The sequence below is a fragment of the Sciurus vulgaris genome (genome assembly GCF_902686455.1).
Source record: "Sciurus vulgaris genome assembly, chromosome: 8".
Taxonomy (NCBI): Eukaryota; Metazoa; Chordata; class Mammalia; order Rodentia; family Sciuridae; genus Sciurus; species Sciurus vulgaris.
The window spans coordinates 121,793,191-121,817,786 of NC_136468.1; the positions used below are offsets into that span (position 1 = coordinate 121,793,191).

A 24,596-nucleotide genomic window follows, 5' to 3' on the forward strand; every position below is an offset into this window, starting at 1 on the left:
CTTTTTAACTACCACGGGGAAACAGGGAACCAGGGGCTTTCGGAAGCCAAATACAGCCTGCCCTGTTCCTGGAACCACAGAAAGGTAGGTCCGGATGGCAACCTGCAGAGAATGCCACTCCTGTCCTGCTATACTGTACAGTCTCCTGGCCCGGCCACTGCTACAGTCTTAGCTTAGTGAGTCCCCATCCCTGAGCTCCCAGCTAGATGAGTGCTGCCACCCTCTGCTGATAGGAGGTTACCTTAGAGGTAGCAGAACTTGGGGGAGACCCAGGTGTGCTGTGAGGCAAGTGGTTCCCTCCCTGGCCCCGATCTGCTCTATAAGGTTGTAAAGTTACCAACTCTTCCTCCTCTCTATACCAACCCCTTTTCTGTCCAGGTGTCCCTCCCTGCTGCTGTCATTCATCATTAGCAATAACTGTCACTCTTAAAGATAGCCCCTGTCAGGCTACAGAGCCAGGGGAGTGTGCAGGAGGATGTTGAATGACTCACACAACCTCAAAGGAAAGGAATGGACACAGAAATCAAAGCCTAGGTGTGGGAAGTACTTTTTGAGATGCTCTGGCTCCACCTTTTCTTTTTCCAGAAAAGAAAGTGCAGCTCAGTCAGCTCTACCCTCCCACTATCAGTCTTAGAGAGGGCCTGGTGCAGAGAGGTCAGGTAGAACAGTGGGCTTGAGGTTGGGCAGGTGATAGGTACAACTGACCCAAGGTGCCCTGAAGGAGGAATTTGTTTCCTGCCAGTAGAGAAGGCCTGGAATGGAACCATCCACATTTCTTTGCCTTGTCCAGACAAGTGTCTTTGAGATTTTGGGGGGATCTGCAGAATTAGCTATTTGGGCCAACACTTAATGGTCAGAAAAGCCCTAGAGAGGGCTGATTAAGGTCTGAGCCCTGTTCCCTGTTTGTCCCCTGTAGGTTCCTTTCCAAACCACCTAATGAGCACCTGGTGGTTCATGCTGAGCCTGGGGGAGGGGGTATGCAGAGGGAGTCAAAACTGACTCAGGAAAATAAGCAAGATGTGGTTTGGTGAGGGACAGGAGGGGGACATGAGTTTGAAAGTTCAGAGAAGGAAAAGGTCACATCCACTGGTGGGCTTCACTAAGGAGACCAGGGTAAGTCAGCCTTTCCAAGGCTGCCTGTGGTCACCTTGAGGGCCCTGTTTCTTCAAGTTGTTGGTTAGGAAATAAGAATGAGGAGGTTTTGAGCAATTTGTGCCTGATTTACATCTGCCTACACAGAATTATGCCATCCATTTGGAGGCAATTTTCAAGTTAAAATGTTGTCAGAGGGTTGTCACAGTTTTGATCTTTCTTTTCTGTTCTTTTTTAACCCACCCACATTTTTTAGTTGGATTGGAAAGGGGAGTGAGGGGGATAGAGCCTGGTTTAGATTCAGAGATTTTTGGAATTGTTCAAGGTAGATGACACTTTCAGAAATTGAGTTTTCTCTTAGGTAACTTCAATCTAAGAGCCCAATGTCACAACTGTTGCTTTCAATTTTTAGGGGAACTAGAAAGGCCAGGCCAGGTTTCCTGAGGTTACTCCTAGGCCATCTCTTGGTATTTCATCTTGCTTCTCTCTTCTGACTTGTTCAGAGATGCCAAATAATCTCATTGCCTGCTTCTTCCAACCACTGAGATCTGAATGGAAAATTGAAGCACTAGGTTCAAACCTTCACCTCATCATTGACTTTTTCTTGACTGTGGGCAAGGCACTCTGAGCTACCATGCCTGCTTTTTAGATGAAAGAAGATAATAAATGTGAAAGTTCATTGGAAGGCATATGTAACAGAAATGCCCAGAATTCTTATTCTTATTTATCACAATAACTTGTCCATTCTCAATTCAGAAAACACAAGAGAGCAACCAACCACTATCTCCAGCATTCCTGACATCAGAGAGTGAAAAGGAAACTGGAAGGGAAGAAAGACAGAGGGGGACGGAAGGCTGCTGACCTACTTTCTATACTCTGCTTATTGATACTGCCCAGCCATGCCAGATAAAGGAGCATGGCAAGTGTGAGTTTAAATAAGCACCTGGAAGCCTCTGGTCTCTGGGGGCTGGAAAGTAGCTGTGGATCTGGCAGATAACTTAGGCAAGTGACAGTGATTATGGATTATTTTCCTCTGTTTGACTCCATATTTTTCCATCTGTTAATGAAAGTCTAGAAACTAGGGAAGTTTGCGTTTATGAAAAAGTGAACAGAGAAGGGATATAGTAAATGTCTGGACTGACAATCAGGATTCAAAATGACCTCAGACCCTCTGAACACGTTTGAAAAGGCCAATGTGGTGGGGGAAGTGGGAGAAAAGAGACATGGCTACCAGCAGTTTATGTCAAAACAACATGGCAGACACTTCAGTTACTAAGTTCAGCACTGGCTAACTCCAGGGGACATCCGAGGAAAGAAGTGACTGCAGCTTGAGAGCTGCCTTCACAACCCAGTTAACAGAATTTCACCCAGACCAAATGGGCCTGTTGGGTCCCCACTCAAGACAGGAGATCTGTGCTTGGTTCTCAACACCTCACTCACCTAATCCATGAACAAACTGAAACACCATATGGGAATGCTGTGGTTTGGATATAGTTTGAATTTGTCCCCCCAAGTGCTCATTTGCTGGAAGCTTGGTCTCTAGTGTGGAGGGATATAGTCGAAGATAATTAGGTCATGTGGGCACCACCTTTGGAAATGATTATTGCAGGTCTTAGTTCTTATGAGTTATAAAGCAAGGCTAGCCCACGTGTTTGGCTTTCCTACATGTGGTCATGTCTGTTTTTGCTTTTCTGCCATGTTGTGATACAGCCAAGGGTGGCCCTGGTTAAGATGCCAATGCCAGGCTGTTTGGACCTTCCAGCTGCCAGAACCATGAGCCAAATAAACCTCTTTACTTATAAAGTTCCCAGCTTTGGGTATTTTGTTATAGCAACACAAAATGGGCTATTACAACAAACGTGCCTGCCACAAGATGATAATCTCACAATTATAACTAACAAAATTAACAAAGGAAGGTGATCAAGACAGGGAGACTGTCTTTGGAAACTGAAATGGTTGGAGGAAGTGAGATTAGAGAAGATTTGAACAAAGCTATGGCAGCAGGTGACATGCCAAAAGATGGACAAGCTTGCCATGGATTATTGTATAGGCTTGGTAGGGGCAAGCCTATACAATCTATATGAGTTCCAGGGCTCACAGACACTTTGGCTGAATAACTAGTTTCTGTCAGAGGCCACCAGAATGCAATAATTTGAGACTCATGCTGAATTCTTAGTGTGCTCCAAGTGCATTTGGGTACTCAGTGGCCTAAAAGGGGCTCAGTCCCCTTGTGGACCCCCAAGGAGCCTTCTCAGCACCTTAAGGGCATAAGACCAGTAAAGATGGCTCATCTATAGGGGCCAAAATTGTCAGTTTTCTGTTCTTGGGAGTCCAAAGTGGGCATTGGGATATAATAAGACAGGGTATTAGGAGGAAGGAATGATAATTTTTTTTTTTTTAAGTTACCTCCTAAAATCAGTTATGAGTACAGGTGGCAGGTGATAACCTGGTGTGGTCAGAAAAAAAGAATCAAAAAGGCCCAGAGACCTGTATCAACAGAATATACCCCAAGGCCTGAAACTACCTGTGTGACAGTAGTGCCAGCCCAAGTGAAGTATATTTCTGTCTGGTAGGAGTTGTACAGAGATTTGTTGGATCAGCATGTAGACATCTGGCAGAGGAGCCTGAATCTGGGACACAAAATGGAGAAGGTCTCATGCAGCACAGAGTTAAACAGACTTTGACAACTTTACAAAATGCTCTCACCCTATGAGTGGCAAACAAGGCACAGCCTCCTCCATCCTACCCCACACATCCCGCTGCCATTCCTCACTTCCCAAACCACACTGATGTCCCTCCTTTCCTTATCATTCCCAAAGCCAATCTATATCATCCTATTAATTCTTATATTCAAATATCTTTGGAATCTGTTCCACCTTCCCTTCCCCTTGGTAACTCATAACCAAAAGTCATAGTCTTAGTCAAGGCCTCATCCACTCTATCCTTATCAGCTCCAACACGACCTCTATTTTACCACCATTTATTCAGCCTGAGCAGTCAGATGAATCTTCCCAAAGAATAGCATTGACTATTTCCCTCTTTTGCTATAGAACATGTAGTGGGCCCTAACATGTTCAGATCAAGTTTACATTTTTTGGTACAGGCACTCAAGAGGTACAGCTTTGCTTGCAACCTTGTCTTTGACTACTCCACCCTACCACTCCCGCTGAGCCAAACTGAAGCATCCATCCTCTTAATCTATTCCCTGCCTTTGCCTTTCAGGGAGGTTTCTTTGTCTGGGATGACATTCCCCTGAATGTACTCAACTTCTAACAGGGCCCATGCTTTAAAGACTACCTGGAAGGTCATCTCCTCCATAAAGATGGAGGAGCCCTCTGAACCAACCCTCTGGTGAAAACTTCTTCTCCTTAGCCCTTTTGCCTGAACCCATGCTGAAAGTTTGTTACCTGTTTCCAGAAACATCTCTTCTGCTGCTAAATTACAAATTGGCTCCTGAATAATATATTGTTTTCCACCATTGCGTGTTCTATTTCCCTACCTAGACTATAAATTCTAATCTCAACTGCAGAGTCCCAGAGGGTGGGGTAGGGATTGTATCTTCTTGCTTTCAGGGCTAAACCTAGTGAACACTTGATAAGGCAGTCTCTTTGGATGTGGTGAAAAAGTACCACCATAAGTCAAGAAACTTAAGTTATAATTTTCTGCTGTCACTAACTTATCATGTGACTTTGGGTATGGTGGGCTAGTTTCCTTCCCTGAAAAATAATAAAGTTGATGCACAGACACATAAATCCCTTCCAGCTCTCCTACTTTCTGAGTGTCTATGACTGGGGACTGACCCACGTCTAGCCTGGCTAGGGAAGGAGCAAGGAAGGCTATGGACAAGCCCTGGAAGAGAAGAGAGAGAGAGAGAGAGAGAGATCAGGAGCTAATAGCTCTGGAGGAAGGAAGGACATGCTGGGCTAATGGGATAATTGGATAATCCTCAGAGCTAGGGGCTGCCAGGCTGGGGCCAGCTGTTAGAAGCAGACACAAATAGCACAAGCAAAACAAGAGCACTGGTGCAGGAAGCAGCTTACTGAGAGATATGGGGGAGGGGTGGAAGAAGTCAGAGTGGGGGAGGGGTGGGAGAAAACCAGAGCCCCTTTCTGTGGGGATGTTGAGGACAGGTTCTTAGGGACCTTGCATTCTGACTCTGTTAACAAAGATTATAGTTAGGGACCCTGGACCCATTTCCATACCAGAGAATAGTCTTAGAGATCATGGACTTATCTTGCCTCAAGGGTGTACCAGCCACCAAGGACTCTCTGGGACCATAAAGCTCTTGTGCCTGCCCATTGGGGATTATCTGCAGATGCAGTGTCTGTTTGACATACCTATGAAAATATTGCTGGACTCATAAAATAACAATTTTGAATCCATGGTTCAGGGGCTTCTATTTCAGGCTAAGTAAATCTGACAGTGGGGTTGGGCATAGAACAAAGTTTTTTTGGGGGGTCGTCTAGAAGTCAAAAGCCTGACTTCTAGTCCTATCTCTGCAGGGTCACATAATTCATGACATGAGCTCTCTGGGTAGTTAGGGCATCCATAAAACCGAGGCAATATACAGTACCTTCCCTATAGGTCTGTTTATTAATAGAAATAAAATAAGATCATGAATGGGAAAGTAACTCAAAGTTCAAAAGTGCTTTGCAAAGTACTTTAGTCCTAACTGTGTCTAACTTTGTATGATTTTTAGAAAGGTGAGTTTCTTTTGGTGGGTTCCAGTTTCTTCCAATGTAAAATGAAGAGAGAGACTGGATGCTCTTCAAATTCCCTTCTAATTCTAATGACTCCAATTCTTATAAAATTTTATATTTACATTGCATGTACTTTAAGAAAAGGAAAAGGAAAAATAGAAGCCAAGTTTATCCATGAAAATAGATATAAAATATTCAGCATGTAGATTTTCTTCTATGAAGTGTCTGCTCATTTTCTTAGCCCATTTATTGATTGGGTTATTTGTATTCTTGGTGTAAAGTTTTTTGAGTTCTTTATAGATTCTGGAGATTAGTGCTCTATCTGAAGTATGAGTGGCAAAGATTTTCTCCCACTCTGTAGGCTTTCTCTTCACATCGTTGATAGTTTCCTTTGCTGAGAAAAAGCTTTGTAGTTCAATAGATATATGAAAAAATGTTCAACATCTCTAGTAATAAGAGAAACACAAATCAAAACTACCCGAAGATTCCATCTCACCCCAATTAGAATGGCGATTATCAAGAATACAAGTAATAATACTTGTTGGCGAGGATGTGGGGAAAAAGGTACACCCACACACTGTTGGTGAGGTTGTAAATTAGTTTAGCCACTCTGGAAAGCAGTGTGGAGATTCCTTAGAAAACTTATAATGGAACCACCATTTGACCCAGCTATCCCTCTCCTTGGCCTATATCCAAAGGACTTAAAATCAGCATACTACAGTGATGCAGCCACATCAATGTTCATAGCTGCTCAATTCACAATAGGTAGATTGTGGAACCAACCTAGATGCCCTTCAATTGATGAATGGATAAAGAAAACTATGGTATATATACACAATGGAATATTACTCAGTCATAAAGAAGAATAAAATCATGGTAAATGGATGCAGTTGGAGATTATCATGCTAACTAAGATAAGCCAATCCCAAAAAACCAAAGGCCGAAGGATCTCTCTGATAAGCGAATGATGATACATAACGGGGGTAGGAGGGAGGCCAGAATGGAGAAAGGATGGATTGTATAGAGGAAAAAGAGGGGAGGGAAGGGATGGGGGAAGGAAAAATAACAGAATGAGACAAACACCATTACCCTATGTACATGTATGACTACATGTACAAATGGTACAACTCCACTTCGTGTACAACCAGAGAAACAACAATTGTACCCCATTTGTATACAATGAATCAAAATAAATAAAATAAATAAATAAATAAAAATACTCAGCATTATCAAGATGTATATAGCGATGTAGGAAAAAAATATAAATTCTGACTCTAAAGTTTATTCCAGAAATGCAAAGATGACTTGGCATCAGATAATCAATCAATGTCATTCATGTTAATAAATTAAAGCACACTACAGGAACTTTTAAATGGATGTCAAAAATGCATTTGATAAAAAGTCAATATTCATTCTAAGTAAAAATTCTTAGCAAATAGAAATATAGACATTTTCTTTTTTTTAATTCTATATTAGTTATAGATGGACACATACCTTTATTTTATTTATTCATTTTCATGTGGATCAAACTCAGGGCCTCACACACGCTAGGCAAGCACTCTACCACTGAGCTACAACCCTAGGTCCTAAAGGCATTTTCTTAACCCAATAAAGGATGTTTTTCAAAAACCCATAGCAAACATCACATTCAGTGGTAAAATATTAGAAATTTTCTTTTTTTAGTCCAGATCAAGTTCATAATCCTATTCAATATAGTGCTAAAGCTCCTAAGATTATAATAAGATGTGAAAAAAGAGAATATGCAAGATTGGGAAAGGAAATAAAGTGATATTACTTGCAGGTGAATTAACTGTCTATATAGAAAAATCCAAAATATTGCCTTGGAGTATTACTGGAACTAATGAGAGTTCATAAATGTTGGATATAAGATTAATATAAAAAATCAAGAGCAGGCTGGCGTTGTAGCTCAGTGGTAGAGTGCTTGCCTAGTTCATGTGAGACACTAGGTTCAATTCTCAGTCCCACATAAAAATAAATACTAAAAAGATATTGTATCCATTTACAACTAAAAATATTTTTAAAAAATCAACAGCATTCCTACTGACCAGCAAAAACTATTATAAAAAATAACATATCATTTATAATAGCAATATAACCAGAAGGTATCTAGGAACAAATCTAACAAATATTCACAAAAAAAGAACTGGAAGTTCAGCGTAGTGGTAGAACAGGTGCATGATACGTGAAGGCCCTGGGTTTGATCCCCAGTCCTACAAACACGGAAGACTCAAACGAATGAAGAAATATGCGTGTTCATAGATGGAAAGAGCTGATAATGTAAAACTGACAATTATCTCCAAATCAATCTGGAAATCAAGTAAAATCTTAAAATTCCTAATAGAGGTTTTCATGAAATTTTATAAATTGGACTCTAAAAATCATTTGAAGAGGAAAAAAGCCAAGAAGAGCCATGATAATTCTTTTTTCCTTTTGAAGAAGGTGAAAGATTTGACCTAATAGATATCTAAAGTCAAAAGTCAAAAGTCATTACAATAGTGTGATACAGGAATACGCAAATAGACTAAGTAAGTGAAATAGAAAAGTTAGAAGCAAACCTGTCTGTGTATGGGAACTTAGTATGTGGTAAAGGTCAAATTATAAACCACAGGAAGAGGATGGAGTGTTTATTAAATGGTTCTGAGACAATGGGATTTCTATATAGAAAAGTAAATCTGAAAACAAAGTAAATGTAAAACAAAAAACGTTAATACTTGACAAAACAAGTATTAACCAGGCACAGTGGTGCATGACTGTAATTCCAACAACTTGGGAGACCAAAGCATGATTGCAAGCTTGAGGCCAGCCTTGGCAACTTAGTGAGATTCTGTCTTAAAATGAATGTTTTAAAAATAAAATATCTTTATGATCTCTGAACAAGACAGATTTTTCCCCCCAGTTCTAGGGCTTTGTCCAGGCTAGGCAAGAGCTCTATCACTGAGCAACAAAACCAGCCCTTAAGACAAATTTTTAAAAATGCAAAATCCATAAAAGAAAATGCTACTAAATTGACTGGTTTATAATTTAAAATTTTTTTCCAACATAAAATGATATAAAGAACATGCAAAAATAAGACACAGATTGGGAGAATCTATCTTTAAGGCACATAATAAATATGTAACAAAATGAAATTAAACCTCTATCTCTCATCTTGCACAAAAATCAACTCAAAGTGCATCAAAGACTTAAAACAGAGACCCTGCACATAATAGAAGAAAAAGTAGGCCCAAATCTTCATCCATCATGTGGGCTTAGGACCTGACTTTCTTAACAAGACTCCTAAAGTGCAAGAAGTAAACTTAAGAATCAATAAATGGGATGGATTCAAACTAAAAAGCTTCTTCTCAGCAAAGGAAACAATCAATAACATGAAGAGAGAGCTTACAGAATGGGAAAATATCTTTACCATACACACCTCAGATAGAGCACTAATTTCTAAGATATATAAAGAACTCAAAAAACTTAACACCAAGAAACAAATAAACCAGTCAATAAACGGGCTAAGGAACTGAACAGACACTTCACAGAAGAAGAAATACAACCGATCAACAAACATATGAAAAAATGTTCATCAACCTTTGTAATTAGAGAAATGCAAATCAAAATTGCTCTAAGATCTCATCTCACTCCAGTTAGAAAGGCAATTATCAAAAATACAAGCAATAGTAAGTGTTGGTGAGAATGTGGGGAAAAAGGTACACTCATACATTGTTGGTGGGACTGCAAATTGGTGCAACCTTCTTGGAGATTTCTAAGAAAACTTGGAATGAACCACCACTTGACCTACCTATCCCACTCCTCACTTTATACCCAAAGGATTTAAAATCAGCATCTTACAGTGACACAGCCACATCAATGTTTATAGCAGCTTAATTCATGATAGCAAAATTATGAAACCAACCTAGATGCCCTTCCGCAGATGAATGGATAAAAAAACTGTGGTATGTATATACAATGGAATATTACTCAGCCTTAAAGAAGAATGGAATTATGGTATTTGCAGGTAAATGGATGGAACTGGAGAATATCATGCTAAGTGAAGTAAGCCAACCCCAAGAAACAAAAGGCCTAAAGGTTTCTCTGATAAGTGGATGCTGATCCATAGTGTGGGGTGGGTAGAGAAGAATGAAGGAATTTTGGATTGTGCAGAGGGGTGGAGCAGGAGGGGAGGAAGGACAGTAGATTGAGACAGATATTATTACCCTATATACATGTATGAAAAAAAATTTTAATAAAAGAATAAAGAATTATCATCCATAAGTACAATTACCGAGAAAGGAAACAGCCTATTAGATAAATAGGTGAAGAGACAATCAGACTCTTTGGAAGAAAAAAAACCTAAATGATCAATAAACCATGAAAAAAAAGAAATATCACTAGTAACTAGGGAAATGCAAATTAAAATTATTTCACAGCCAGCTAATTAGCAACAATTTAAAAGTGTTGGTGGTGATACAGTCCCATATACTACATCTACTAAAGTTGAAGACTGATATCTATGACTTGACAATTTCCATTTGTAAACCTCAAACTTCAGTCAAGTCATACACATATTATAAAAACCAGGCACAAGGATGATCCTTGTGTTCACTGCCAATCTAAAAAAGCTGAAACGAGGAGCAACCACTGGGGCTCCGGCGGCTGCCCAGGGGAGGAGCGGCGAGGAGAGCTGTGTGGACTCAGAACACCGGGGCCTGCCCTGAGGAGGAGGAGGAGGAACGTGGCCGCTTGGATTCGGAGTGACTGCACCAGAGCTACAGGCGGTTGCCAGAGGAGAAGCCATGCGGCAAGCTGTTTGGACTCAGACCACTTCTGAACACCGGGGCCTGCCCGGAGGAGTAGGAAGAGGAGGAGGAGGAGCGCGGCAGGTTGTGTGGACTCGCAGTGACTGCATTAGCGCTCCAGGCGGCTGCTCAGAGGAGAAGGCGAGTGGTGAGTTGTTTGGACTTAAAGTGACAGCTCCTGAACACAGGGGGGCTGCCTGGAGGAGAAGTGTGGTGGGTCGCTTGGTCTTGAGTGGCCGCACCAGAGCTCCGGGCGGTTGCCCAGAGGACCCGTGCAGCGGGTCACGTGGATTCAGAGCCACTCAGAGCAACCGCTCCTGAACACCCGGGGGGTTATCTGGAGAAGGAGGAGGAACGGGGAGGGTCACTTCGACTTGGAGTGATTGATTGCCCAGGGCTACGGGTGGTCGGTGGAGGTGGAGGCACGCAGTGAGTTTCTTGGACTCCTAGTGACCGCACTGGAACACTGGGCGGCTGTCTGGAGGAAGAGGCGTGTGGCGGGTCTCTGGGACTCAGAGCGATTGTACGGGGCCCCAGGTGGCTGCTCAGAGGAGGGGCCGCATAGCCAGGTGATTAGGTGCAGAGCAGGGTCCCAGGATCTAGGAGGCTTCTTGGTGGAAGAGCTGCACAGAGACACGCTTAGGGCGGAGCGAAGGTTCCAGGCCTGCGGGCAGATTCTCTGAGGAGGGGCAGCCTAAGGAGACTCATCTGCGAAGGGTGAGGCTCCCAGGCACAGGAGGTGGGGCCGGGCCCCTGGGAACTTTGCAGAGGAAGGCAGCCCAGCCCAGGCAGTAGCTGTAAATTGAGGCGAACCTCTAGGAGGGAACTGACCAGAGAGACCTCCCCACTGGGTGAGTCTTCCCTGCCGGGTGAGGTTTCCCCACAAGGACGGAAAAACCAGAGACTCAGGCCCAAACAGGCCTTGCCTCAGCCCGCAGCCTAGTTCCCCTTTGGATGACCATTGGTCAACAAGTGGAGGCACCTCTGCCCACTAACAGGGAATATACCCCACCTGAAGGCCACCACTCCTAGAGAGGCAGCTTCCTTGTGGAGCACCGCATTATCAACTTCCTCCAAGACTTCAGCCTACTGAAGGCTAAGAGGGGATATATATAGAAATCTTCAGGGACATTGTAAGTCAATAGAGGAAATCTGCAATATCTCAGCGGTCCACTGATACCTGAGCAATATGAGAAAACAAGGAAAGAAAATGCTGCAAACAAATCTAGATGTTACATCAATAAAACCCAATGACAGCATGGCAGAAGAAATGACAGAAAGGGAGTTCAGAATGTACATAATTAAAATGATCAGAGAAGCAAACGATAACATGAAAGAGCAAATGCACGCACTGAATGATGAGATGAAAGAGCAAATGCAGGCATTGAATGATCGCACCAATCGACAGTTAAAAGAGCAAATACGGGAAGCAAAAGATCATTTCAATAAAGAGTTAGAGATATTGAAAAAAACCACACAAATCCTTGAAATGAAGGAAACAATAAACCAAATTAAGAACTCCATAGAAAGCATATCCAATAGGATAGAACACCTGGAAGACAGAACCTCAGACATTGAAGACAAAATATTTAACCTTGAAAACAAAGTTGAACAAACAGAGAAGATGGTAAGAAATCATGAACAGAATCTACAAGAACTATGGGATATCATGAAAAGGCCAAATTTAAGAATTATTGGGATTGAGGAAGGCCTAGAGAAACAAGCCAAAGGAATGAACAATTTATTCAATGAAATAATATCAGAAAATTTCCCAAATCTGAAGAATGAAATGGAAAATCAAGTTCAAGAGGCTTATAGGACTCCAAATACACAAAATTACAACAGACCCACACCAAGGCACATTATAATGAAAATACCTAACATACAAAATAAAGACAGAATTTTAAAGGCTGTGAGAGAAAAGAACCAAATTACATTCAGGGGGAAACCAATACGGATATCAGCAGATTTTTCAATCCAGACCCTAAAAGTTAGAAGGGCCTGGAACAACATTTTTCAAGCCCTGAAAGAAAATGGATGCCAACCAAGAATCTTATACCCAGCAAAACTTACCTTCAAATTTGACAATGAAATAAAATCCTTCCATGATAAACAAAAGCTAAAAGAATTTACAAAAAGAAAGCCAGTATTACAGAACATTCTCAGCAAAATATTCCGTGAGGAAGAGATGAAAAAGAAGCAAATCAGCAAAGGGAGGAATTATCCTAAAGGAATTGTCAAATAAAGGAGGAAACAAGCTGTGTCAAACAAATAAATAAAATTTAAAAAATGAACCAAATGACTGGGAAACCAAATCATATCTCTATAATAACCCTGAATGTTAATGGCCTGAATTCATCAATCAAAATACATAGACTGGCAGATTGGATTAAAAAGAAAGATCCAACAATATGTTGCCTGCAAGAGACTCACCTCATAGAAAAAGATACCCATAGACTAAAGGTGAAAGGATGGGGAAAAACATACCATGCACATGGACTCAGCAAAAAAGCTGGAGTATCCATCCTCATTTCCGATAACGTGGACTTCAAGCCAAAGTTAGTCAGAAGAGACAAAGAAGGACATTTCATGCTGCTTAAGGGAAGCATAAATCAGCAAGATATAACAATCATAAACATCTATGCCCCAAACAGTGGCTCATCCATGTATGTCAAACAAATCCTTCTCAATTTCAGAAACCAAATAGACCATAACACAATAATACTAGGTGATTTTAACACGCCTCTCTCACCACTGGACAGATCTTCCAGACAAAAATTGAACAAAGAAACCATAGATCTCAATAACACAATCAATAATTTAGACTTAACGGACATTTATAGAATATACCATCCAACCAAGAGCGAATACACTTTCTTCTCAGCAGCACATGGATCCTTCTCTAAAATAGACCATATATTAGGCCACAAAGCTAATATTAGCAAATACAAGAAGATAGAGACACTACCATGTATTCTATCAGATCATAATGGATTGAAGTTAGAAATAAATGAAAGAGTAAAACACAGAAACTATTCCAACATCTGGAGATTAAACAATATGCTATTATATGATGAATGGATAACAGAAGATATTAGGAAGGAAATTAAAAAATTCTTAGAGGTAAATGAGAACAAAGAAACATCATATCAAAATCTCTGGGACACTATGAAAGCAGTACTTAGAGGGAAATTTATTTCATGGAGCGCATTTAATAAAAGAAGTAAAACTCAACAAATAAACGACCTAACACTATAGCTCAAAGCCCTAGAAAAAGAAGAACAGAACAGCACCAAAAGTAGTAGAAGACAGGAAATAGTTAAACTCAGAGCTGAAATCAATGAAATTGAAACAAAAGAAACAATACAAAAAATTGACAAAATAAATAGTTGGTTCTTCGAAAAAATAAACAAAATTGATAAACCTTTAGCCACACTAACAAAGAGAAGACGAGAGAAAACCCAAATCTCTAAAATTCGGAATGAACAAGGAAATATCACAACAGACACGACTGAAATACAAAACATAATTAGAAGCTATTTTGAAAATCTATACTCCAACAAAATAGAAAATTTCGAAGACATCAACAGGTTTCTAGAGACATATGAATTGCCTAAACTGAACGAGGAGGACATAAACAATTTAAATAGACCAATTTCAAGTACTGAAATAGAAGAAGTCATCAAAAGCCTACCAACAAAGAAAAGTCTGGGACCAGATGGGTTCTCAGCCGAGTTCTACAAAACTTTTAAAGAAGAGCTCATTCCAATACTTCTCAAAGTATTCCATAAAATAGAAGAGGAGGGAACCCTCCCAAACTCATTCTATGAAGCCAATATCACCCTGATACCTAAACCAGACAGAGACTCATCAAGGAAAGAAAATTTCAGACCAATATCCTTAATGAACATCGACACAAAAATTCTCAACAAAATTTTAGCAAATCTCATACAAAAACATATTAAAAAGATAGTGCACCATGATCAAGTGGGTTTCATCCCAGGGATGCAAGGTTGGTTCAACATCAGGAAATCAATAAACGTAATTCACCACATTAACAGACTTAAAGTCAAGAATCACATGATTATTTCAATAGATGCAGAAAAAGCATTTGATAAAATACAGCACCCCTTCATGCTCAAAACACTACAAAAAATAGGGATAGTGGGAACATTCCTTAACATTGTAAAGGCCATTTATGCTAAGCCCATGGCTAATATCATTCTAAATGGTGAAAAACTGAAAGCATTCCCCCTAAAAACTGGAACAAGGCAGGGTTGCCCTCTTTCACCACTTCTATTCAACATCGTTCTTGAAACTCTGGCCAGAGCAATTAGACAAACCAAAGAGATTAAAGGGATACAAATTGGGAAAGAAGAACTCAAACTATCCCTGTTCGCTGATGACATGACTATATATTTAGAGGAACCTGGAAATTCCACCAGAAAACTCTTAGAACTCATAAGTGAATTCAGTAAAGTAGCAGGTTACAAGATCAATGCCCATAAATCCAACGCATTTTTATACATAAGTGATGAATCTTCAGAAAGAGAAATTAGGAAAACTACCCCATTCACAATAGCCTCGAAAAAAATAAAATACTTGGGAATCAATCTCACAAAAGAGGTGAAAGACCTCTACAATGAGAACTATACAACACTAAAGAAAGAAATTAAAGAACACCTTAGAAGATGGAAAGATCTTCCATGTTCTTGGATAGGAAGAATTAATATTGTCAAAATGGCCATACTACCTAAAGTGCTATACAAATTCAATGCAATTCCAATTAAAATCCCAATGATGCACCTTACAGAAATAGAGCAAGCAATTATGAAATTCATCTGGAAGAATAAGAAACCCAGAATAGCTAAAGCAATACTTAGCAGGAAGAGTGAAACAGGGGGTATTGCAATACCAGATCTTCAACTCTACTACAAAGCAATAGTAACAAAAACGGCATGGTATTGGTACCAAAATAGAAAGGTAGATCAATGGTATAGAATAGAGGACACGGACACAAACCCAAATAAATACAATTTTCTCATACTAGACAAAGGTGCCAAAAATATGCAATGGAGAAAAGATAGCCTCTTCAACAAATGGTGCTGGGAGAATTGGAAATCCATATGCAACAGAATGAAACTAAACCCATATCTCTCACCATGCACGAAACTAAACTCAAAATGGCTTAAGGACCTCGGAATCAGACCAGAGACCCTGCAGATTATAGAAGAAAAAGTAGGTCCAAATCTTCACCTTGTTGGTCTAGGATCAGACTTCCTTAACAGGACTCCCATAGCACAAGAAATAAAAGCTAGAATCAACCACTGGGATAGATTCAAACCAAAAAGCTTTCTCTCAGCAAAGGAAACTATCAGCAATGCGAAGAAAGAGCCTACAGAGTGGGAGAATATCTTTGCCAATCATACTTCAGATAGAGCACTAATCTCCAGAATCTATAAAGAGCTCAAAAAACTCTACTCCAAGAATTCAAATAATCCAGTTGACAAATGGGCTAAGGAAATGAATAGACACTTCACAGAAGAAGATCTACAAGCAATCAACAAACATATGGAAAAATGTTCAACATCTCTAGTAATAAGAGAAATGCAAATCAAAACCACCCTCAGATTCCATCTCAACCTAATTAGAATGGCGATTATCAAGAATACGAGCAACAACAGGTGTTGGCGAGGATGTGGGGAGAAAGGGACACTCATACATTGCTGGTGGGGCTGCAAATTAGTGCAGCCACTCTGGAAAGCAGTGTGGAGATTCCTTAGAAAACTTGGAATGGACCCTCCATTTGACCCAGCTATCCCACTCCTTGGCCTATACCCAAAGGACTTAAAATCAGCATACTACAGAGACACAGCCACATCAATGTTCATAGCTGCTCAATTCACAATAGCCAGACTGTGGAACCAACCTAGATGCCCTTCAATTGATGAGTGGATAAAGAAACTGTGGTATATATATACAATGGAATATTACTCAGCCATAAAGAATGATAAATTTATGGCATTTGCAGGCAAATGGATGAAATTGGAGAATATCATGCTAAGTGAGATAAGCCAATCTCAAAAAGCCAAAGGACGAATGATATCGCTAATAAGTGGAGGATGACACATAATGGGGGGGAGGGAAGGGTTAGTGTTAGGGTTAGAGTTAGGGTTAGGGAGGGGGGCAAGTATGGAGGAAGGAAGTACTGTATAGAGGGTAAAGAGGGGTGGGAGGGGTGGGGGGAAGGGAAAAAATAACAGAATGAATCAAACAACATTACTCTATGTAAATTTATGATTACACAAATGGTATGCCTTTATGCCATGTACAAGCAGAGAAACAACATGTATCCCATTTGTTTATAATAAAAAAAAATAAATTAAAAAAAAAAAAAAAGAAAGAATTGGACCCTAGAATCAGGCAGGCCTGATTAGGATCTACCAGTTATTAACATTTTATATTGTCAATATACATATATAAAATATGAGTTATTTCACAAACATACTACTATAACCACAGCGGATAATCTATGCTAAAACAACAGGGAAATATACAAAGGAGGATATCTGGATAATGTATTCATATTTTAAAAAAATGTCCTAACACTACATAAAGGTTTTTGACACTTAAAATATGAAATTATTGCATATATAAACCACACAGAGACTTTTAAATTTCATAGGTTAGTTTGATAGACAAACTATTTCGAGGAAAAATTTGAATATATCAAGCCACAGAGACATTACTGTATTACCTGTCTTATTGTATCACCCTCCTGGTTACTAACTGTAATCATTTTGTCTTCACCACCTAGAGCAAGCAGATTTTCTGTATTCCAACATCCACATGTTATGTTTTCCTGAAAAAAGAGATGATTTTTGGACAGCCACATGGAGTTCTCAAAATAAATAAATAAATAAATCTATGATGACAAAAAAAAAAAAAAAAAAAAGCTGAAACGAGATTTTAGTATTTTTCAGAGTGGTTGCTCCTTCAATGAATGAACTTAATATGTCAATACTTGTTCTACACTTCAAGTTAAATTTCTCTATTTCCAGACTATGTCTTGAATTTCTACCTTTGTGCCAGTATTCACGTCCTTCCCTTCGCTTTTACTACAACTGTTCTTTCTTCCAGCACTGGGGATTGAACCTGGAGTCTCGTGCATGCTAGGCAAGCCCTCTATCACTGAGTCACCTACCCAACCCTTTCTGTTTTTAATTGGAGATAGGCATTAAGTTTCCCAGGATGGCCTACTGCCTTAGCCTGCAGAGAAGTGGGAATTATAGGTATGCACCCTCTGCCCAGCAAATCCAACAATTTTCAATGATCTAATTTACATGTTGCTTTCTTATTGTAAAACACCCCTGAGTCTTTTTAATTCTGATATTACAGATGAGAAAAACAAGACCCCAAAATATTGAGTCCTGCTAGGTTCACATAGCAAATGTGTGACAGTTAGAACTCAAACCCTGGTCTTCTGACTCCCTGTACCACGCAAGGCCACAGAATCTCCCAGAATGACAACTACACAATGGATCCGACCTCTCAGTCTGGGATGCTACCCCTCAAACAGACCAGACAGCTCTGGTCTTAGGTTTTACAAGCACTTCTAACTTATGAAGTGCTTAGATCTGGCTTTTATCACTAAATCTCTGGGTGGCTTGGAGTAAGTTAAATCCTCTGTGCCTCAGTTTCCTTATCCGTAAAAATACCAGTAATTCCTGTCTGCCTGGCTACTGCCAGAGCTCACAAATCCGATGAAATAGAGGGTAATAAACTGGTAATCTGTTAAATACATAAGAAATCGTTACCATTTTAGGATTCTGAGGATGTGGAAATGTCTGACCTCTTGCTAAAAGGATCATGAGTTATTCAATTTGTAAATAAATTTGATTTTGAGAGTTTTGCTGTTGAAGATATGGACGCATGATTGATGGTTGTGGGGAGGGATGCTGGCCTTATACCGGAAACAGAACTCTGAAAGCGCTGATTCTTTTTCCTACTTTTCCCTGCTTGGGGGTCTGGTGTCACTGAATTATCTGGCATAGGAGGACAAGCAGGTAGCCTGGATTGCTGGAGGCAGGGTCAGCCGACCCCAACAAATTTGAAGTTGGTCAAATTTGTCAATAAATTCTCTTCCCTGTGCCTTTGCCCCTGGTTTAGGTTTCACTATATCTTTCCTGGGTTCCGTACAACCTCCTCCCCCTGCTATTAGGTTTCTTTCGCTTTGGGACCTATAAGGACTGTGAGGTGGAGAACTATGCCAGGCCCATCTTTCCATGAGTGCTGAATTAAGCCAAATGGACTGCCAGTTCATCTTCCTTCTTGCCTAGCAGCTCTGTGCTGAGCAGGTCCTCTTGCTTACAAATGTCTGATGTTTCCCCTCCTCCAAAGTATTGTGACCCATTTGCCCTCCCCTTCTAGGCTCTGCATTTTCAAGCAGGCGCCTGGAGAACAATGGTAAACTAGGGAATGGGTCACATAGGGCAATGGAGGAACAATGGGAGGGAATATCTGGGTTCCTTGAAGCCTTGATTCCTAGCTGCAGCCCAGAGGTTTTATACCACCATGTTCTTTGACATGGGTAGGTGGGTGGCCTGGAGCCCCATGGACAGTGCCAAGGCTGAGAATGCTTTGAAGTTGAGAGGGTTCTGCTGTCTCCCATTTTTAACACGGAGAAATATTTCCTATTCTCCTGCTTCAAAGTGTGGTTAAGAAGAATAAATATGAAAGTGGGTAAGAAGAGAAGTGAAATAGGCCAGGCACCTCCTGAGCCCGCCTCATCTGCTGTGCTCTCCTACCTGTGGCTCTTGGGTCACAGCCAATTTGAACTTCAGTCCAGCAGCCTGGGACTACCTCTGAGGGCCCTCCTCTCACCTAGACCAAGGACATAAGGACTAAACACAGGAGGTTCAGCCTTCCGGAGTGAACTTTTATCTACACAGGATTGTTTTGCCTGCCAAATAGACTAAAAGGAAGGAAGACCAGCAAGTTCTTTCCTTAGCTCTTAAATGGCTGACATTTCAGGAAATCAAAATTCTGAATGGGACCAAAGGGGATTTCAATTCATTCTGCCCATCTGCAGACAGCATCAGTCTTATAGAAGGATTCCATTATTCAGGGTGTGCTTCTAGAGATTCAGGGAGGCCCTTGTCCAAAAGACTCTTCCAAACTTATGTACTCATGTTTAGAAATCTATAATTTAAGCTTTATTTCTTTGGCATGAGCTAAATGTGGGTTTTTATCTTCCATAAAACTGCAAAATGACACATAAAATCATTATCAGTCACCTTAGTGCAAATACAGTAATTTGGTCCTTTACTGAGAGGAGGATCAGATAGGGAGAAGATGAGAAAATTGAAGAATGTAGTTCTGTAGGCTGGAAGAAAGAGACAGGCAGCACATAGAAGAGAAAGGATATAGAGAAAGCTGGGTGCAGTGGCACATAACTATAATCTCAGCAACTTGAGAGGCTGAAGCAGGAGGATAACCAAGTTTGAGGCCAGACTCAGCAACTTAGCAAGACCCTGTCTCAAAATAAAAAATAAAAAGTACTAGGTATGTGACTCAGTGGTAAAGTACCTCTGGGTTCAATTCCTGGTACCAAAAAAAGGAAGGAAGGATACAGAGGAAGGTGGCAGGGGTATAGCCTTTCTACCTGGATAGTCAGGTATGGCTTCCAAAGCGCCCACAAAAGCTACATGTAAAAATAAAAATGACAGAGAGAAAAAGAGATCATTCTGCCTGATTCCATTTAAATCTAGCAAATGCAAATGAAATCTATAGTGACAGAAAGCAAATCAGTGGTTGCCTGGACTGGTTTGGTAGGAGGCAGGAAGGTGGAATTACCAAGGGGCATATGAGGGAAATTTGGGGATAATCAATATCTTGATTAAGATGATGGTTGCAAAAGAGTACCTATGGTGTCAAAACATATCAAGTCATACACTTGACTTGATATGTGCAGTTTACTATATATCACTGTGTCAGGTTTCCACCACAATGACAAATACCTAAGACAAATTAGGAGGACAAATTTATTTTTGCTCCTGGTTTCAGAGGCTTCAGTCCATAGTCACTTGGCTATGTTGCTTTGAGCCTGTGGAAGTACACTATATCATGGCAAGAATGTGTGACAGAGGAGGCGGCTCATCTCATGGCAGCTGGGAAATACAGAGGAAGGGACCAGGTTCCCAAAAACGCCTTTGAGGGTAGTTCCCTAATTTCCTTCCACTAGCTCCCTCTCCTAAAAGTTTCACCACCTCCCAGTAGTACCATAAGCTGGTGGCTGAGTCTTTAATGTATGCATCTTTGGGGCACATTTAAAATCTAAACTAAAACAGTCAGTTATATCTCAATAACACTTTTTTTTAAAAAGAGTGAGAACTATGATACTACATGTCTGTCAAATAATCTTACAGGCCTAACCTTTCTGCCAGGTTTTGGTAGAATTATTTTCTGAGATGACACTTCACCTTTATCAGAATAAGTTTCTTTCTCTGTAAGATGATAGGGTTGAACAAGAAGATCCCAAGATAAATAGTCTAGGCTATGAGGACCAAATAAATATGTTAACTGATAGGAAACCATTATGAAAGCTTAAGGGATTTGACTTAAAGTCAGTGTGTTAGTCAGATTTCTGTCACTGTAACAGAATACCTGAGATAACCAACCTCTGAAGAGGAAAAGTTTATTCTGGGTCAGTTTTGAAGGTTTCAAAAAGATGGATGGGCCTCATTGCTTTGGACCCGTGGTGTCATAGTACACTGTGATGAAAGTATACAGCAGAGGAAGCTGTTCATCTCATGACTCAGAAACAAAAGAAAGTGTGGAAGAAACCAGGGTCCAACAATCCCCTTCAAGGGCATGGCCCAATGATCTAAGACCTCACAGTAGGCCTTTCCTCCTAAAGGCTTGCCATATCCCAATAGTGCCAGTCTGAGGATCAAGCCTTTAACAAATAGGCTTTTGGGGGACATTCCAAACCCAAACTGTAGCAACTAAAATTATTAAGTAACTAGTGTGTATAGAGATACTGGGGACACATAGTAGGCTAAACACGTTTCTAATTTCACTATATCTAAAATCGCACCAAAAGAATATTTTCTTCCAAGAGTAAAATCTTCAGTGGAAACACTTGGAAAGAAAAAAAAATATGACATGACATCAAAAATAAAATACTTTATGAAAGGATAAGAAAACAGATTAAGGAAAGTTTCCAGAAAGTAGAATGAAAAGACAGAGATGGAATTAGGAAGGAATAATACGAGAAATTCATCCCAACTTCTGAATGCTGGAAATTTTAGAAACACAGCAAGGAAACGAAATAATTCAAGAGAACACTCCAGAAGCAAAGAATGAGTTTTTAGAATGAAAGACCCACTCAGTGACCAGCACAATAGGTATATCATTGTGAAATTTCTTAATGTTGGAGATAAAGAAATCCTGTAAGGTCACCTACGGTTAGGAATCAGAAGGGTTTTAGGTTCTTCGACAGGACCAATGGAAGATGGACAACAGAGGGCCATGCTAATGAAGTTCTGGGGCATAAAAATAACTTATCACCTAGAAATCTACCTTTTTTTTTTTTCTTTTGCTATGCTAGAAATTGAACCCAGGACCTCACACATGCTAGGCAAGCACCTTACCAACTGAACTGCATCCACAGTCCTGGAATTTTACTCTTAATCAAGTATCAGGCATTTTCAGACATGCAAGACTTTTTCTTTTTCCTGAGATGGGGTCTCGCTGTGTTGCCTCGGCTGGCCTCAAACTTGTCCTCCCACCTCAGTCTCCTGAGTAGCTAGGATTACAGGTATGTACTGCCACTCCCAGTTCAGATGTGTAAGATTTTGCAAATTTATCTTCCATGTACTCCTAGAAAATTCCAGGAGGTCATCTGTCATCAAAAAAAAAAGGAAGGGGAGACAGCACAAAATGAGAAGATGTGGGATCTGGGAGACAGGTAATCCAACACAGAAAAGAAGCAAGGGAGGCCCTGATTATGGTAACAGGAGGTTCCAGGATGGCAGCAGCATGCAGTAGGCTCCCAGAGCATGCTCTAAAAGATCTTCCCAAGAATATGTTGAGAGGAGATCTAGATAACTGGCAGAATTTAGGAGATAAGAGCAATTAGTGATAAGACCTTAGAAACATAAGTGCACAAAAAAACAAGATAATCAAAACAAAAAGATATGTTTGGAAAGGAAAAGCAATCACAGTTGACTATTCGGCTTAGTTGCACCTGGCATTTATGTTGTCAAAATAACAAACACACTATTGATCAACCAAAAATTTAACTATAACTCTATTGGGGGTATTGTGACACAGGGAGAGTATATATGTGTAGAGGGGGCAAGTAGAAAAAAAAGAGCTAATTCCTCATTTCCCATAATGGGGATAACGCCTAAGCTGAAAAAAATCAGGAAGTAACGCTATAAACATGTCATTTAGAGATAAGTAAATTCCAAAAGAATTAGTTAAACAAGTTGAAAGTGGTTCCTCTAGGGAAAGGGAAATGGGGTTGGGGTGGGGAGACAGAGAGGCTGAGGACCTCTCTTTGTCTTAACAAACCCTGCAGCACTAGTTTACTTTTTAAACGAGGTGCCTGTATAACTTTGGTAAAATTTAAAATTAAAAACATGGGTGTGGTGAAGGGCAATGAAACGAATAAGTTAACACCTCACGCAAACAGGTGCTCCTCATGTAGGTGCCAGCCTGCTAGTGCTTGGGTTTTATGAGTGGCTGTGGGTCACGCACAATACATGCATGAAGGCTCTTCCATTTGGGAAGCAGCACGGGGCTGATTGCACATTGCTGACTATTGCCTCAGGAAGTCACTTAGTCGTCAGTTGTCTCAACTCAACAAACCAGATTCAAGGAGTGAAGGCTTCATGGGCAAGGGTCAGTCAGTAGAAAACCTGAGCAGGCCTAGATCTATAACCATCTGCTTCAGGTTCTGATCTGAAGAAGAGTAAAGGGTAGAACTGTAGTAAGGGGCACAGAAAAGCACAGGGTCTGATAGGGGTAACAGAGTGTGGCCCCAAGCAGCATGAAAAGAACGATCAGGAGGTCCTGCGGGGCAGAGCAGGGCTCCCTGTGGGTTAGCTAGTGCCCTGGGTGTCTGGCTTTGTACAGTGGTGTGTTAAATTTCAGTGGAGACTGGAGTTTCTGCTTCAGCATGCTAAAGTGGTAACTCCGTGAGGGTGGCTTCTGAGAGCGTGCAGCAGAATGCAGTGCCAGATCTCAAGACTGGGCAGATATATCAGTCTCATTAGCAGGATGAGACAAGCCACATGCCAGGAGAACTCATGATACAAGATGTAGTGTGGAAGAAAAACCCTTTCAATTAGGAATGAAAAGCACCCCTCAGGGAATGAAAAAACCTAGTGTCCCAGATTCCTTCTGTGCCACTTCTTGCTTGTGATTCTGGGTAAGTTACTCATCCTCAAGGCTCACTTTTCGCTTTGATTAAAAAGACTCAACTAGGGCTGGGGAAATAGCTCAGTTGGTAGAGTGCTTGCTTGCAAGCACAAGGCTCAGGGTTCAATCCCCAGCACCACCAAAAAAAAGAAAAAGACATGACTAGATGCTGTGGAAGGTCTTTCCTATCATGTGAGAAAGTAAACTTCTTGAGGGCAGGGAACTCACCTGCCTGGTTTATTCTGTGTCACTAGTACCTCGCCCAACACATAGCAGGTGTTCAGTATTTCTTAAAGGGATGACATGGAAGATAAAGACATCAATTTATTAGACTCTTAATGCTGGAAAATGACCCCAGTCAATGCTTCTTTACTTCTTTTGTAGTACTAGGGATTGAACTCAGGTACTCTTCCACTGAGTTACATCGCTAGCCCTTTTTGTTTTGAGACAGTCTCTCTAAATTGCTTAGGGTCTCACTAAGTTGCTGAGACTGGCCCCAAACTTTGCAATCCTCCTACTTTAGCCTCCCAAGTTGCTGGGATTACAGGTGTGCACCACCAAACCCAGCTCACCA

At 40.7% G+C, this 24,596-nt stretch overlaps 1 protein-coding gene and 1 long non-coding RNA gene across 2 annotated transcripts in view; both read right to left on the reverse strand.

Annotated features, from left to right (window-relative positions):
* Positions 1–24,596, reverse strand: part of LOC306667694 (uncharacterized protein) — a gene marked incomplete at its 5' end in the record, with an annotated part of 84,740 nt that overhangs the window by 25,918 nt on the left and 34,226 nt on the right. The gene's annotated exons all lie outside the window — the stretch shown is intronic.
* On the reverse strand, positions 121–7,848 carry LOC306667286. Its single transcript, XR_013765490.1, has 3 exons — positions 7,153–7,848; positions 3,617–3,722; positions 121–1,640 (listed from the first exon to the last, which is right to left on the reverse strand). It is a non-coding gene; the product is annotated as an uncharacterized lncRNA (long non-coding RNA).